Raw genomic sequence first — 17,494 nt, forward strand, 5'->3', positions numbered from 1 at the left:
AAGTTCTGCTGGATGGGGCTGGACACATTTTAATGGCGAGAGCAGAGCCAAGACTCAACAAACATGTTTTGGAACATAATAAAATTGCCACATAGACAAAGAATTAACATAGACATTTCCCCACCTATTTATGTTGTTAAAAATGGCTGACATTTACTTTTCAGGTGGAATATGCATATTTCAAAAAGCCAGGGAAGAGCATGAAGCAGACATTAGCGCTGTTTAAAAAGAACTGAAAGAACAAGTAATTAAAAAGGGAAAACCAGTAATCTCTACCTCTTGTTTTAGTACAGAAAGTTTGATTAGATGACCTTAAGGTCTTTTCCATCTTTATGCAGGAAGATTGTGTAAGACCTGGCAGGTCTAATATGTACATCTCTGGGGGAAAGGGGGAGAAAGGTCTCAGATTTCAAGAATAACGAAGAAAATGAATGTAAGAAAACTGCATAAAAAGTAACTTCTCTTGAGAATATTATGAGAATAACACAAGCTAAACAGACCATTAGAAGAGATTTAAATGCCAAAAGGGTTGGTAATCCACCAGGACCATCAAGCTAAGTATGTGACAAATATCAAGATCAAATGACAAGGCATGAAAGAGCATCGCAGCTTAAACTGATGTAAGAAAGTTGAATTCATGTCAGGTCTCAAGGCCTGTAAAATTACTCATAAAAGTTACATCTTTAATTTTAAGTCTATTATCAAGTCTGCTGGATCTTTCACTATCTAGGCCTGACAGATCCATTTCTTTCACACTTATCTTTTTCATTGCTTGATTGAAATTTCACCTTTTAAGATATTGTCACTTAGTATCACTACACTCTGCTTCTTTCCCTCCTTTGTAATGTATGTGACACTGGGGTCTACTAGTGACTTGGACAATGGCAATAAACCAATAAACCATTCATCCAGGCAAATGGCTACTCCAGAAATGAAATCCGAAGAGCAATCAAACCCAGGATGAATCAAACAACCAAGGAAAAACAGTCTCCTACAGGAAAAGTGTTTTTGCCATATATCAAAGGAATTACTGATCAGATGGGAAAGCTTATGAAAAAGCATAACCTCCAAGCAGTATTCAGACCCACCCAAAAATACAACAGATGCTACGATCAGCAAAAGACAGTAGAGACCCCCTCACCTCTGCAGGAGTATACCGTATACCCTGCAGCTGTGGACATGTTTACATCGGGACCACAAAGCGTAGCATCCAGACAAGAATAAAAGAACATGAAAGACACTGCAGACTTGGACAACCTGAAGAATCAGCAGTGGCTGAACATAGCCTAACTCAAACAGGGCACAGTATCTTATTCCAGGACACCAAAATACTGGACAACACTTCCAACTACTTTGTCAGACTGCACAGGGAAGCCATTGAAATTCACAAGCATAAGCAAAACTTCAACAGGAAAGAAGAAACCTTAAGAATGAACAGAGCATGGTTTCCAAATCTGAAAAACACCAGGCTAACAAAACACTCTACACCCGACAATAGCCCTGCAGAGAAGATTAGCACATCAAGCCCCAATCCATATGCAAAAGAACCTCCTCAGGATACAGTGAAGCCTCCCGCCATTAGCATTCCACACCCTGGGAAACTCTTACAGGATGACTCGGCTCAACTCCACCCCTCCTGAGTAGATATAAATGACCTGCCAACATCTTTTCCACACTGTGACACTGAGAGATCTCTGTCTTTTGGTGCTACACCTCTGAAGATGCCAGCCACAGCTGCTGGCGAAACGTCAGGAACTACAATGCCAAGACCATGGCAATACAGCCTGGAAAACCCACAACAACCATCCTTCTCCGGCCGTGAAAGTCTTTGACAATACAAGGCTGTTCAGTGTTCGTTCCCGACGACGAACACAAACAGCCGACCAGAACTGAACATGTCCCGCTACCGAACGTATTCAGTATTTGGGGTTCATTGGTGCCAGGGCAGCCCCCTTAGCACTTAGAGAGCCCATATTCACAGGGAATGTGCAGCAGGTTCTCTTCCAGCCATCACCCAAGTTTGGTCAAGATTACAGTATGGATCTTGGAGTTATACATTCCCAAATTTGATGCCCCCAGGAAACTCCCATTCAATACAAATGGAGCCACCCTCCCTCTCCAGTTCTCTTTGGCCCCATGTGGTGGACCTGAAGGCAGGCCCCCTCCTCTGTAGGGGGCAGGCAGTCCGCATGCTGGCTGGCAGCACCCCCCATGTGCCCTCCCGCCAGGCCTCCCCGAGGTTACTTTCTGCTAAGGCAGTATGCCTGCAGCCACCACATAACCAAATGACCCAGCAACAGTCTGCAAAGAAAACCCTCCAGCAAGACATGATGGTGTGCATGGAGGCCATGCACACACAAACACACACCCTGGTGGGTCAGAGACACCAACACATGTCCCCCAGATGGGGACATTATGGCATTGGAGCCAATGCTCTTGTCCACGTGGTGCAGAGGCTGTCACCGCACAAATGCACCAGCTAGACATGGAGCAGTGGATGTTTAGGTGCATGGGATAGATAGGTTTCTCAATATACAGGTGTATAGCTGTATGGGATAGGTGTATAGGATAGAGGGATGCATGGATACATGGAATACCTGTATTGGATAGACAGGAGAGACCGATACTGTGTTCAGGGATATTAGGGAGACAGGTAGATCACATTGCTGTCTGTGTTATCCCGTCATTGGAAAGTTGGAAGGAAAGAACCAAGGGTGGGAGGTGGGGCCTGCCCTAATGTGTAGAAGTGGAGGCTCATGTGCTGGTTGTTGAGGCAGTGGAGGATGCCCTTCCCCCTTGTGGGGGACAGGTAGGTGCCCACATGTGCAGCTGTAGGCTGCCCCTTGCATCACCCACCTTCCTGCCTTCGCAGAAAGTATGTTTGTCATGGCACGGGATCCATTCCCCCCTGCTCAGAAGGGACAGCAACTACTTCTGAGCTGCCACTCGTGGCCAAAACCAGCAGCACCAGGCAGCACCCACCTTCCTGCCTTGATGGAAAGGGCTGGATGTGCAGGACAGGAGAGGTTGGGAAGAGTCAGAGTGGTTCCAGACAGGGAAAGGTTGAAAGAGGGACCAGCAGTCATAGAATCATAGAGTTGGAAGGGGCCATACAGACCATCTAGTCCAACCCCCTGCCCAGTGCAGGATCAGCCTAAAGCATCTCTGACAAATATTCATCCAGCCTCTTCTTGAAAACTGTCAGTGAAGGGGAGCTCACCACCTCCCGAGGCAGCTGATTCCACTTTTGAACTACTCTGACTGTGAAAAAGTTCTTCCTAATATCCAGCCGGTACCTTTGTGCATGTAATTTAAGCCCATTGTTTCGGGTCCTACCCTCTGCTGCCAACTGGAACAGCTCCCTGCCCTCCTCCAAATGACAGCCTTTCAAATACTTAAAGAGAGCAATCATGTCCCCCCTCAACCTCCTCTTCTCCAAACTAAACATTCCCAAGGCCCTCAGCCTTTCCTCGTAGGACTCAGTCTCCAGACCCCTGATCATTCTTGTCGCTCTCCTCTGTACCCTCTTGATTTTGTCCACATCCTTTTTGAAGTGAGGCCTCCAGAACTGCACATAATACTCCAGGTGCGGCCTGACCAAGGCAGTATAGAGAGGGGCTATGACCTCCTGCGATTTCGATGCTATGGCCCCTTTGATACAACCCAGGATTGAATTGGCCTTTTTTGCCACCGCATCACACTGACTGCTCATATTTAGTTTATAGTCCGCTCTTACCCCAAGATCTCTTTCACATATACTACTGCCCAGAAGTGTATCCCCCATCCAGTATTTGTGCTTCTCATTTTTGTGGCCCAGATATAATACTGTGCACTTGTCTTTGTTGAATTGCATCCTATTCACAGCTGCCCACTTCTCCAGAGTATTCAGGTTTTGTTGAATTTTAATTCTATCTTCTTGGGTGTTTGCTACCACTCCCAATTTGGTATCATCAGCAAATTTAATGAGCAGCCCTTCCACTCCTTCATCCAGATCATTGATAAAAATATTGAAAAGTACCAGACCCAGTCAAAGATACTATGCAAAAACATGACCAAGCAGAAACAACAACTATTAATGGAAACAATGGACTGTGAAGTAACAAGCAAAGTGAAATATTTGGGAGTCGAATTAACTGCAAAGAATATAGATTTGTTCAAAAATAATTATGAAAAACTATGGACTCAGATAGAGAGAGACTTGATTAAATGGAACAGATTGAATTTGTCATGGTTGGGTAGGATTGCAGCAGTTAAGATGAATGTGTTACCAAGAGTAATGTTTTTGCTACAGACAATACCAATCATCAGAGACTCTAAACAATTTGAAAGATGGCAGAGGAAAATATCAGATTTTGTTTGGGCAGGCAAGAAGCCTCGAGTGAAAGTGAAAGTTCTACAAGATGCAAAGGAAAGAGGCGGAATGCAACTGCCCAATCTGAGACTTTATCATGATGCAATCTGCCTAGTTTGGTTGAAAGAATGGATGACATTAAAGAACAAGAAACTACTAGCCCTAGAGGGATATAAAAAAATATTCGGACGGCATGCATATCTATGGCATGACAAAGTAAAGGTCAACTCGATGTTCCTGCATCATTTTGTACGGAGAAGTTTATATACAATCTGGAAGAAGTACAGAATTTATCTACAAGAAGGAACTCCCTCGTGGGTGGTTCCGTATGAGGTGATAGACCCGAGAGCTGTTGATAATGAACAACAATGTTTAACATACAAAGAAATAACTAAAACTGAAGCATCTAAACTTAGAATAAAGACGCAAGAGGAACTATCACCTAACTACGACTGGTTCCAGTACAGACAGATTAGAGACTTATATAACTCGGACTCTGTAAAGGGAGGTATACGAATAGAGAATTCGGAACTAGAGCAGACCCTTCTTAAAGAGGACAAGAAAAGAATATCCAAGGTATACCAAGTACTGTTGAAATGGTATACCGAGGATGAGATAGTTAAAACACAAATGGTGAAATGGGCTATAAACTTTAATAAAGAAATAACAATGGAGGCATGGGAATACTTGTGGAAAACTACAATGAAGATAACGACATGTACTAATATTAAAGAGAACATTTACAAAATGATTTATCGTTGGTACATGACACCAAAGAAGATTGCGCTAGGGAACTTGAATACTTCTAATAAATGCTGGAAATGTAAGAAGCATGAGGGCTCCCTCTATCACATGTGGTGGTCGTGTGAGGTAGCTAGGCAGTACTGGGGGGAAGTAATAAGAGAAATGAGTGAAATTTTACAATTTCAAATAAATAAGAACCCAGAACTCCTGCTACTAAACTTGGGAATGGAGGGAATTCCAGCCCATCATAGGGCGTTGATATTTTATATGACAGCAGCAGCTAGACTTTTGTATGCGCAAAAATGGAAAGTACAAGAAGTGCCAACTATTGAAGATTGGATCTACAAATTGCTGTACATGGCAGAAATGGATAAGATGACAAGAAAACTGAGAAATCTGGACTCAGGGCAGTTTAACACAGATTGGGAGAAGCTGAAACAATATCTGGAGAAGAAATGGGAGGTGGGAGGAAAACTGTGGCAGTTTGAGAACTACTGAAATATAATAAAAGTATAATAGAGGGGGGTGACTTTACCGAGGGAGGAAGAGATAAATGTGAATTAATAAGCAGTTAACAGATTGATATATAAATAGATATATATAGATTAATAGATAGAATATTGATAGAAAATAATTAATGATAAGGTTTAAATATAAGGAGTGAATAACTAACAATATTTTCTTTCTTTGATAAGATTTATATGCACCAAACTGAATGTACAGAAGAGTCAAATTGATTGACTATGTGATGTGCTATATAGAACTACCATAAAAAGACAGAATGAGGAATATATAGAGAATAAGTCAAATTGTTTGATTTGAATGTAAGATTTTTATGGTTCATGATATATAGAAATATTTGAAACTGGAAAATGGGACAAATTGTTTATTTAAGATGGAAACAAAGATTTACAGTTTGGGTATATAATGAGAAAGGTAGTTAAGGATGTACTGCTTAATATAATAGAGAATGTATATCTGTTTTAGATAGAGGAATTTAACAGAAGTAAGGGAAAAGGGACAAAGGGTGGGAAAGCTGTTGGAAGTCAACAAAAGGGGGGGAAAGGGAGGGGGTTAGGAATGAAAAATTTGGGGAAAATTGAATGTAATGTAAAAATAATGGATTCTAACCCAATAAAAATTTTTTCAACATAAAAAAAAAAAAAAGAAAAGTACCAGACCCAAAACCGAGCCCTGCAGCACCCCACTGGACACCTCCCTCCAATCTGATGAAATGCCATTGACCACCACTCTTTGGGTGTGGTCCTCTAACCAGTTCCCTAGCCACTGAACTGTCCTATAGTCCAGTCCACAGTCTTCCAGTTTGTCCATCAGAATGTCATGGGGGACCTTATGAAAAGCTTTACTGAAATCCAGATAAATCACGTCAACAGAGTTCCCACCATCCAGTAAGCTGGTCACTCGATCAAAGAAGGAAACCAGGTTGGTCTGGCAAGATCTGTTAGGGACAAAACCATGCTGCCTTCCCCGGATCACTGAGCAGTCCTTCAGATGCTTACAGATTGATCCCTTTAAAATCTGTTCTAGTATCTTCCCAGCAACAGAAGTCAGACTGACTGGCCTGTAGTTTCCCGGGTCATCCTTCTTCCCTTTCTTAAAGATTGGGATAACATTTGCTCTTCTCCAATCTTGTGGCACATCCCCAGTCCTCCAGGAGGCCTTGAAGATGATGGACAGGGGTTCTGCAAGTTCTCTAGAAAGTTCTTTCAGCACTCTTGGGTGCACCCCATCCGGTCCAGGGGATTTGTATTCATCCAGTGCAGCCAGATGCCTCTCCACAACTTCTCTGTCAATGTCAACTAGCCCCTCAGGTGTCCTGTCACATTTTCTACTACCCCAGGAACTGAGCGGTGATAGAGCAGTCCACACACCACTCAGAGACACCTTTCCTGCGCAGGCAGGACAGGCACTTCAGATGAGTGTCGTAGGCTCCCATTAGCATCACCCACCTTCCTGCCCATGCGGAAAGGATGGGATGGACAGGACAGGACAGGACAGGTGGTTGGGAGGGGTCGATAGAGGGAAAGTTGGGAGCTGACATGGAGAAAAGGACAAAGGCTTCCTGGCCGCATTGCGCAGCATGACTGGGATGGACTACCCCAAAATCCACCCTGAAGGATTGCACAGACTTCTGCTGGAGAGGCTTGTCCGCCCCTCCTGTGTTGCAATGGAGGCTGTTGCCAGCATCACTCACCTTCCTGCCTTCAGGGAAAGGAAGTGAGTTGCGGGACCCATTCCCCCCATGCACAGGGGCAACAGCAGGTGCCCATGGATGGGGGTGCACCGTACCTTCCTGCAAAATCATATCTGCAAAAGCTTTTGAGCCGCCCCTTGTGTCAAGAAGCAACGGCAGCACTACAGCACCCACCTTCCTGCCTTCACAGAAAGGGTGGGAGGGACCCATCCCCCCCGCCCAGAGTGGTCAGCAGGAACCCATAGATAGGGGGCTCCGTGCTGTGTTTCTCTACCATAATCAGCAGCAGCATCAGAGTTGGGTAGCGGCAGCAGCTGGCATCACCCACCTTCTTGCCTTCGTGGAAAGAATGGCGTGGGCAGGAGAGGAGAGGTCATTGGGAGGGGTCGGAGCGGTTCCAGAGAGGGAGAGGTTGAAAGAGGGAAAGTCCAGGACCTTGCTGGGGAGAGGACAACGGGTTGCCACCAGCTGCATCATGGTGCAGGACTGGGAATACCCCTTTGTTGGAGAGCCATGAGCAGAGAAAGCCACTGAGTCGCGGGCTGGTGGCAGGAGCGGACATGTCCCACCTTCCTGCCTTTGTGGAAAGGATGGGAAGGACCCATTCCCCCCCACGCCCAGAGGGGTCATCAGCAGGAGCCCATAGATAGGGCAAAGCAGGGGGTCAGCAGCAGCAGCAGAGCTGTCCCCCGTGGCCAAAAGCAGCAGCAGCTGACATCACCCACCATCCTGCCTTTGCGGAAAGGATGGGAGGGACAGGACAGGAGAGGTCATTGGGAAGGGTTGGACTGGTTCCAGAGAGGGATAGGTCGAAAGAGGGACAGGGAGCTGGGAGATCCCGACAGTTGCAAGGCCTCTTCCAAGCAACCCACTGATGCGCTTAGCGGCGGCAGCTCACATCACCCACCTTCCTGCTTTCACGGAGAGGATGGGAGGGAGAGGAGATGTCCTTTGTAGGGGTTGGAGAGGTTCAAGAGTGGGCGAGGTTCTAAGAGGGATGGTAAACTTGTTAGGGAGACAGGGACAGAGGGTTACCACTTCCTGGCCACCTTGAGGAGCAGGACTTGAGAATACCCAAAGATTTGGGAGCCTTCATCTTTGAAAGCCACTGATCTTGTCAGCTGCAGAAGCAGCCATCACCCACCTTCCTGCCTTCGCGGAAAGGATGGGATGGTGATGGGCAGGATAGGAGAGGTCATTGGGGAAGGTTGGAGTGGTTCCAGAGAGGGTCATTTTCATAGAGGGAGGGTGAGCTTGATGGTGAGAGGAGGACGAGCAGGACCGCAACATCCACCACGTCAGATTTCGCAGACTGCTCCAGCATAGGCTGGTCCGCCCCACCTGTGTTGCAGTGGAGGCTGTCACTGGCAGCACCCACCTTCCTGCCTTCACAGAAAGGGTGGGAGGGACCCATTCCCCTCCATGCCCAGAGAAGTCAACAGCAGGAGCCCATAGATAGGGGCTCCCGTGCTGTGTTTCCCTATCACAATCAGCAGCAGCAGCAAAGTTGTGTAGTGGCGGCAGCTGACATCACCCACCATCTGGTCTTTGTGGAAAGGATGGGGTGAGCAGGAGAGGAGAGGTCATTGGGAGGGGTTGGAGCGGTTGCAACCACAGACGGCGAAGATGAAAGTGGGATCATCCGGTGAATTGTCAGCTAGAGGACAGGATGGGCTGGACAGGTTGTGGGGAGGGGTCATAGAGTTACCATCAAGATAGGAGGAGGTAGACAGAGGGGCCATAGGGGAACTTGTCTGGGAGAGGACCAGAGGTTGCCAACCATGGAGGCAGCCCTGAGAACCAAGGAGTTCTGGAGCCCACTGCACAGCACCTTGGCTGAGAGCCAGAGTAGGCTTGGGGAGGCTCAGAGGGCTGATAGGTCCAGGTCCAAGGAGGGATGCCCTAGGAGGTTGAGGGTGACCTTCACAAAGGTCAACATGTCCACCAGGTCCAGGTGCAGATGTGTGCAGTGGGGACGGAGGAGGTCTCCCAGGTGGGAGAACACCTTCTCGCTCTGCACGGTGGTGGGAGGGCAGGACAGGATGTTGGTTGCCACAATGGACAGGTCTGGCCAGATGGAAGATTTGCTCACCCAATACTCCAAGGGATTAGAGTGGGGGGGGGGGCTTGGTGGGCTCCACCAGGTACTCTCTCACCATAGTCCCCACCAAGTCCTCCACCAAGAGCAATGCACCCAATGTGCTGAGGCCAACCACACAGCCCACCGATGAGGCCCAGAGATCAAATGGGGCCATTTAGGAGGGTCTCTCCTGGCATGGCTCTCTTCCCAATTCCCCCGGCTCCTCCTGCTGCTGCTGCTGCTGCTGCTGCTCCTCCTGTTCCTCCTTCTCCGCTGCCCGCCCCTCACCTCTGCCTGGTTCCCCCAGGCCAGCCTTCTCTTTCTGGTAATGGAGCACCGCTTTGCAGAGTTCCTTTTTCCAGCGCAGCATCTGACCTGCCCCTCATGGCGATGCTACTTTTGATCCAGGGGTCACAGAGGGAGGCCATTTGGTATGGTGCCTCATGGCACAGAGGATGCAAGTGCTTGGCCATGCACGCCTGGATCCTCCTCACAAAGTCCCAAACCCTGGGGAGCAGCTCTTTCTCGGGCTTGAGCCCATTGGCTAGGAACTGGTCGAGCCCATGGATCAGGGGGATGACCTGAACCAGGCTGGCCTTGTAAGAGCACAGGAGCTCAGTGGCGTCCTTAAAGGGTTTCAGCATCCGGGACATCTGGCCAAGGACTCTCCATTCCATGGAGCTCCCCTCAGAACGTCCGTGGATAACAGGATGTCCTGCAATGACATATCATGTCCTGCAATGACATATCATATCGTAGGTGGAGTTCCAGTGGGTGGGCAGGTCCTGAAAGAGTTGGTACTTGGGGTCCTCCCCTTCCCCTGCCTCTGGAACAGCTCACAGGAAGAATTGATGCTGCGGGAGAAGTGGGAAGCGATGCAGTGGCAGCTCTCCAGCCTATTGCGCGGCCATAAGGTTCCCTCATCCCAGCTGTCCCTTGGCTTGCTCCCCAGCCCAAGCACATCCCTCATAACCAGGTGCAGCTTGTGTACCATGCACATCAGACCAGGGAGGGATGCCTCTTTCAGGGCTGCCAACATGTGGCTTCCGGCATCCGTCACCATGAAGCCACAGACAAACCCTTCTGCCCCCACCATCCACTCCCTCAGAGCCACCTTAACAGTGGTGGTGATGTTCTTCCCCCTATGGACCTCATCCATCCCACAGGTCTGGAGAGGAACCACCCTGTAGCCCAGTGTCAAGCATGGCACCTTTTTCTGGGGAACAGTTCTTAGCCTGGGGTGGCGGAGGTCCTCTGGTTGCCACCAGTGGGCGGTGACGGCAAGGTACCCGTGATGGCAGCTGCTCCAGAGATTGGTCATGAAGTGGATGGTATGGGCTTTGGTGGCCGACAGCTCCCTGAGCACCATGTCTCGCATGGACTGGTAGAGGGCAGGCAGGACGTGACAGCATGGAGAACCATGGGGCAAAGTGCTGAAGCAGCCTTTGGAAGCCCACGCCCTCCACGATGGATAGGGGGAATCCTTGCAGGGCAATCTTCTCCGTCACCACACAAACGCCTGCCTCCTGAGCCCTTGACCTCACCCTTTTCAACGGCAATATCCCTGACCCCAATGGAACCACCTCCCCAAGGGCAGCCTGCCTGACAGTTCCGCTACCACTGGCAGCACCCTCGAGGCAAGGCTTCTTGCTTGGGGTGGATTCCAGTGACCATCCCACTGATCCCTGCTCAGAGGAGCTGGTAGCCCTCTGTCCCCCCCCCCCCCCCCGCAGGATGCTTTGCTGGTCGAGGACGGAGACCACAGGCTCGGGTGATGTGTCTTCAGGTGCCTGGTCAGGACTGTTGATGACAGGTGCTTTGTGTCATTGCCCCTGCACACCAGTCCAACACAGACACGGTACTGCACCACACGGGGGTCATTTGGAAGTGCCCAGAAGTGCCTCACTGCAGCCGATTTGAACCGTGGACCACTAACTCTTCCGAGGGAGGGAGGACGAAGGGTTGCCGGCTGCACTGCTGAGCAGGCAACGGAAGACGGAGTGAGGGGTGGACTGCAGGCAGGGACAGTGCCAGGAGTTTGAGATGGGGACAGGATGGATGTTTCATCAAACCCAAACCATTCCTCCATGGATCCCTTGGCCTCCTCCACAAACATTTGAAAGAGTTCCTCTTCCCCTGGCAGCAAGAGCTCTTTGGCCTCCTCCACAGCCCCCACAGGTGATTTTTGGGGAGCGGGAGCCTCTGCTGCCACAGAGCCCTGCCCACTACTGCTTCCCACGGGGCAACTGGGACCATCTTTGCACTTCCCCCCACAACCACTCTTTGACCCCACCCAAAGCCTCATTGTGCCAGAAAACAAGAAGGAGGAAAGAAAAGAGAACAACACTGTGAGTCCTCAGCCAAGGTGCCCACTGAGCTTGGCCCCAGGTCCTGGCAGCAGCCCTGGAACCAGAGGGAGGGGGTAGAACCCTAGCCAACACTCCCAGAGACCTGACCAGATCAGGCAGTGATAATAATGTGAGCCCTCAGCCGAGGTGCCCACTGAGCTTGGCCCCAGGGCCTGGCAGAAGCCCTGGAACCAGAGACTGGGGCTAGAGCCCTAGCCCAGCAGCACTCCCAGAAGCCTGATCAGATCATGCAGTAATAATCAGGGTGAGCCCTCAGCCAAGGTGTCCATCGAGCTTGGCCCCAGGGCCTGGCAGCAGCCCTGGAACCAGAGGGGATAGCTCCCTATCCCACCCACCACACACGGAAAAAAGCCCAGCTCCAATGCACTCTCCCACTCTCTCCTCCAAAACGCTATTAACAGCTCTGTCCCACTCAGCTGATTGCTGAAAGTGAAACAAGAACTGGGGGCACAGTGCCCTTTTATAAGCTGAGGACTCATTGAGAAATGCAGGAGGCCTGTGGTTGGCAGTCAGTACTGCCTAACAGGGTTTGCAGGGATGAGATTGGAGTTCCCATGGCCACAGAACCCCTCCCCTCCCCCCCTCCCCCCTGGTGTCTGCTCCCACATTACCAGTTGTAACCGATTTTCAGCTCCATGCTTGGAAGGAAGACCTGCCCATCAAGCTAAGTTGGGCTTTGATTGGGGTGTCCGGGGTGACAGAGGGAGTGCAGACAGAGTTCAGGCATCCCCCCCCCTCCATTGCCGAGGCAACAGATCGAAGGCACCTGAGTGTCTAGTTTCTTGAATGGCGGCTGAGTGCAACAAGCAAGGCTTGCGCCAACCGCCTGTTTGACTGGAATTGCGCATCACGATGGCCCATTCATGAGCAGCTGAGTGGCCTGTTCGTGAGTTTTTTCTATTCATAATGCTATTCGTGGTCATGTCTAATCATAAATCACAACAACATCCTATCATAAATATTTGGTTTTGCCCTGTATCTTTATGTAAACTTTCAGCCCTCCTAGAAATTGTTATGTGCTGTATTGTTCAAAACAGATGGCACCCAAATTAGTGCTGAAGTGAGCAAGCCTGAAATCTCATATACCCTTGGCACATTTGTCAGCAATTATACTTCTTACTTCTTTCGTGTTCTGATCTTCTTACTGTCTACTTTATAGAAGCCTGCACTGAAGGGAGTTGTGGTGGAGCCTGTACTTTCCTTAGTAACTATGTACATATTGGACATAATATGTACATAAGAAATGACTGTAGTTGTGAAATTGCTTAGAATAAGGAAGTAAAAAAATCTGCAGATTCCATTGCAGAGCGTCAAACAAAAATAAAAGTGTTCTTTGGCATTTATTTTATTTCAACACATCCTACAACAGATTTATGGCAATGATAAGAAGCCCAATAAGTGAGTCACGTACTATAGTAAGTCCAGTGTGAACCCAACACGTGGTATTTGTAATATACATAGAACAGGAAGTATAGTCCAGTCCATTGTAGTGGGGCACTGGCAGCCAGCTGGTATACATAATAGTTACCAAACATGAAAAAAAGCAAACTAAGTTGGACAAGGATTTTAAAAACAGACTGAATCTGTATTGTGCTGAAACTGTTTGGCTGTCTAGAAGAGACTGAATGCTGGGTTTACACACATGTCAAGCGTAGTCTGTAATATAATTATTTTGTACAACGATTTATTGAATTGTCCTTTTAGAGAGGTCCTGCACCTTCTAAAGAATGACATCTGACACCAGTACCAGGAACAAAGAGAAGAGAAAGCTTAAAAATGCACAAGAAGTTTTAGTCCAACATAGGTTGACTCAGGTTGACTCAAGAGACTCTTAGGAGCAGGGAAAGTTTGTTTCTTCAGAAGAAGTGCAAAATGAGGCCATCGCGTGTCATGGGTCAGAAATGGGATGCAAAGTGGTAACCTTTTTTGTGAGTAGATGAGACACACTGTTAAATGACAGTTTTCGCCTTTCCCCCCACTTACCTCAATTAATAATTTCTTTCCTGTATATGTGTCTTGTACACACACATATTGGCAGCTGGAAACATGGCAGATGTATATTCATTGAGCTGTTCACTATAACCCCAAGACCTTTCCCCTTGAGTCTCTGCCAGTTCATCTTACACTTAACTACGTTTGCTATGTTGTTTCTCACAATTTGGAGAGATCTCCCTGGAGCACTTTGTTTTCACCATCCCAAATATTTTGATATCATCTGCAAACTTGGCCACTACAATTCCCGGTAATTTATAAACAAATTAAATAGCACCAGACCCAATACTGATTCTTGTGGGATCCCCCACCAATTACGAGAACTGTCAGTTTATTTCTACTTTTTGCTTCCTGTTGTTTAACTCATTTTTAGTCCAAAAGAGGATCTAACTTCTTATCCCATAACTGCTAAGCTTGGTTGGAAGACTTTAGTGACAGAGTTTGTCAAAATGTCTTGTGGAAAACCAAGTAGTCCATCACCCATATCCACATGTTTGGTAACCTGCTCAAAGACCTCCCAAGAATTAGTAATGCAGGACTTCCCTTTGCAGAAACCATGTTCATTTTCCTGCAGACTAATTTTATCTTTAAGAACTGTTCTACTCATTTACTGGTAATCGTTATTAGGCTAATTAGCTAATTGGCTTATAATCTTTTAGGTTCCTCTTCAAAATTGCCTTCCCCGGGGCTTGTGAGCTGCTTGGGTCCCTGTCTTCCTTTCCCCTTTGAGTTTGTCTTCCTTCCACCCTTCTTTTAGACATCATCCTTTCACCTTTGGCGAACCTCCTTTCCTTTCTGGAAGTCCTCCTTTCCCTCCCTTTTGGGAGGGAGCTGTAGAGCCACCTCTTCATCAGGGCTGGACTCTCCATTGGGTCTCTGGGACTTTCTGTTTCTTTCTCTCAAATTCTTTGCCTTCTTTCCCCTGTACTCCTTCTTCCCCTTTCCTTAGATAAGTAGAATAACATTCATACTCTTGGAATCAGTCTCTCATTCTGCTAGCTAAATTCCCCTGGTTTTGATGTGTTGTATTATTCTTTCCTTAATAAGCTTTAGTTTATCCCATGTACGGCTCCCTCTCTATTTCTTTACCCCTTCCAAACTTATGGCAGCACTTTATGATTGCTTTCATTGGTATTGTTAATGTTGTTGGATCTGGGGAAATATTTAAAAGTACTGCTCACTGGGAAATTTTTTCTTCAGTCCACAGTTCTAAGAATGAGAGGCTGCAGTACTTTTAGGTAGTTTCTTCCTATTCTAGGAGCAGGACTATCTGAAACTGAATCCTGACAAGACGTTCTCTGGGTTAGTTGAAAGGCAGACTGGAAACTTGAGATCTCTCCCGCTTTGGATAGGGTTATACTTAAGCCAGTTTTGCAGCCTGGGAGTGCTCAGTCTTGGGAAACCAGGTGGCTGCAGCAGGGCCAGATCTAGGGTTGCCAGTGCCCAGGGCAACCCTAGTCTGACCTCGTGCGCGCGCTGTACGCATGCATGCTCCCAGCGCGGCGTGATGACATCATTTTGCTGACGTCAACAGGGCGGCAGAAGCAGCGTGTGGGACTGGGAAGCCGCCTGCACCATTCGCCTCCCTGTGCAGTCCGGCAGCTGGCAGCTGCTCCCAGCGCCCCCTCCCTGGTGGCACCAGGGGCAGACTATCCCCCCTGCCCCCCCTCGATCCGGCCCTGGGCTGCAGTGGCTCAGAGTGTTTTTGGCCAACTTCAGCCAGTGCTTCAGCTGCACCTGTTCCTGGCTCAGTCAGATTGAGCCTAAATTACATTTAGACTGGACTATTGCAAACTGCTCTACCTGGAGCTACCCTCGAAGAGTGTTCAGAAGCTACTCCAGTATAATGTTGTTAAAAATCCAGAAATGTTGTTATTATCTTTGCACTTAGAAGATGTTAATAGAAATGACAAGACATTGCTATATTATATAATAACTGCAGCAAGAATATTATATGCTCAATACTGGAAGAACGAAGAAATACCTGAAACTGAAGAATGGACAAACAAATTGTTGTACATGGCTGAAATGGACAAACTAACAAGAAACTTGAAGGATCAGGAACCAAAAATATTTTTGGAAGATTGGAAAAAGCTGAAAAAATATATGGAAAAAAATGGGAAGTTAAGAGACAATTATGGTCTTTTGAAGGGTTTTAATGATACTAAGTAAGATAAGATATAGTTAAGATCTTTACTAATAATAAGATAAGAACAACCATAATATAGAAATAATGTGATATTAATAGAGGGGGGTTTGAGTGCTGTTGGAAGTCAACATAGAAAAGGGGGAGGGGAGGGGGAAATATACTTGTGGGAATTGAAATGGATTGTATTTGTGTTTTAATCTGACTATATATTGACCCATCCAATAAAAAATTATTAATTAAAAAAAGAGAGTGTTCAGAAGCTGCAGTTAATGAAGAATGCTGCAGCTAGACTGCTGGTTGGGGCCAGTTATGTGATTATGTGACCCTGATATTACAGCAACTATACTGGCTACCAATCTATTCTTGAGCACAATTCAAGGTGTTAGTTTTAGCCTTTAGAGTCCTACATATCTTGGGACCAAAGTATCTGAAGGACCAGCATCTCCCATATGTTTCTGCCCAGAAATTAAGATCACAGGGCGAAACCTTCCTGATTGTCCCTTCAGCTAAAGAAGCTCACCTGGTAGGTACATGAACAAGGGCCTTTTTGGTGGCAGTCCCACAGTTATGGAACAGCATCAGGGAGGTGCACCTAGCTTCTTTGCTATTGAGTTTCAGGAGGCAACTAAAGTTTTATATCTTTAGGACTGCTTTTGATTAACTTTGTTTTTATGTTACTGGCAGTCCTAAATTGTGTTGCTTTTAAACATCATTCTTTATCTGTGATTGTTTATATTGTAAGCTGCCTTGAAATGCATGCTTTAGTCATGCCAGAGAAACAAGGTTTCTAGTCATCATCAATGACTGTACATTGGAGCAGTTGGTCATGGGGCCAATGAGAGATGTAGCAACACTGGACATGGTTTTGAGTAGGGGCTTGAGACCAGGTGAGGGATGTAAAACTTGCACATTCAGTAGCAGTAAACCTCTGAAACCCAGTGCTAGGTGGCAGCTTTAGGGGAGAGCCTTGTTTTTTATGCCCGGTTCGTTGTCCCTCCAAAGCAAATAGTTGCCCGTCACGTGAAACATGATACTTGTTTAGTTGGCCATTTTTTTCTGATCCAGCAGGGCTCTTCATATTTTCTTATGTTCTTAAAATGAGCTGAGGCTGGCAAGGAATGATAAGAACAAAATGTTATTTTCCAGGTATGTTTAAATGCAGACAAAAGAAACAATAGGCCTGCTGATCAATAAGGACAGTTACACGGTAGTGGATGAATGAGAACTAGAAGGTAGAACTGCTCAGCTTCTCTTTTGCCCCAGACTTCTCCCAACTGTGTACAAACTAGCAAAAGTAGCATGGACGATGCATACCATAATGCATACCATATGCATTATGGTACAGAAAAAAATTCTCAGGTATTTCTAAATTTCTACAAAAACTTATATAGATCCAAAGAGATCCCAACTACTAACATTGAAAATTACTTTCTGAAACACCCCATAACAAAGGTATTAACAGAGGAACATAAAGCCGTAATGGAAAAACCCATCTCGATCCAGGAGGTTAAAGAGGCCATCAAAAACCTGAAATCTAACAAAGTCCCAGGACCTGATAGTTTTCCATCAGAATACTATAAAAAACACTCCACAC

This window comes from Eublepharis macularius, chromosome 3 (assembly GCF_028583425.1).
Source record: "Eublepharis macularius isolate TG4126 chromosome 3, MPM_Emac_v1.0, whole genome shotgun sequence".
Classification (NCBI taxonomy): domain Eukaryota; kingdom Metazoa; phylum Chordata; class Lepidosauria; order Squamata; family Eublepharidae; genus Eublepharis; species Eublepharis macularius.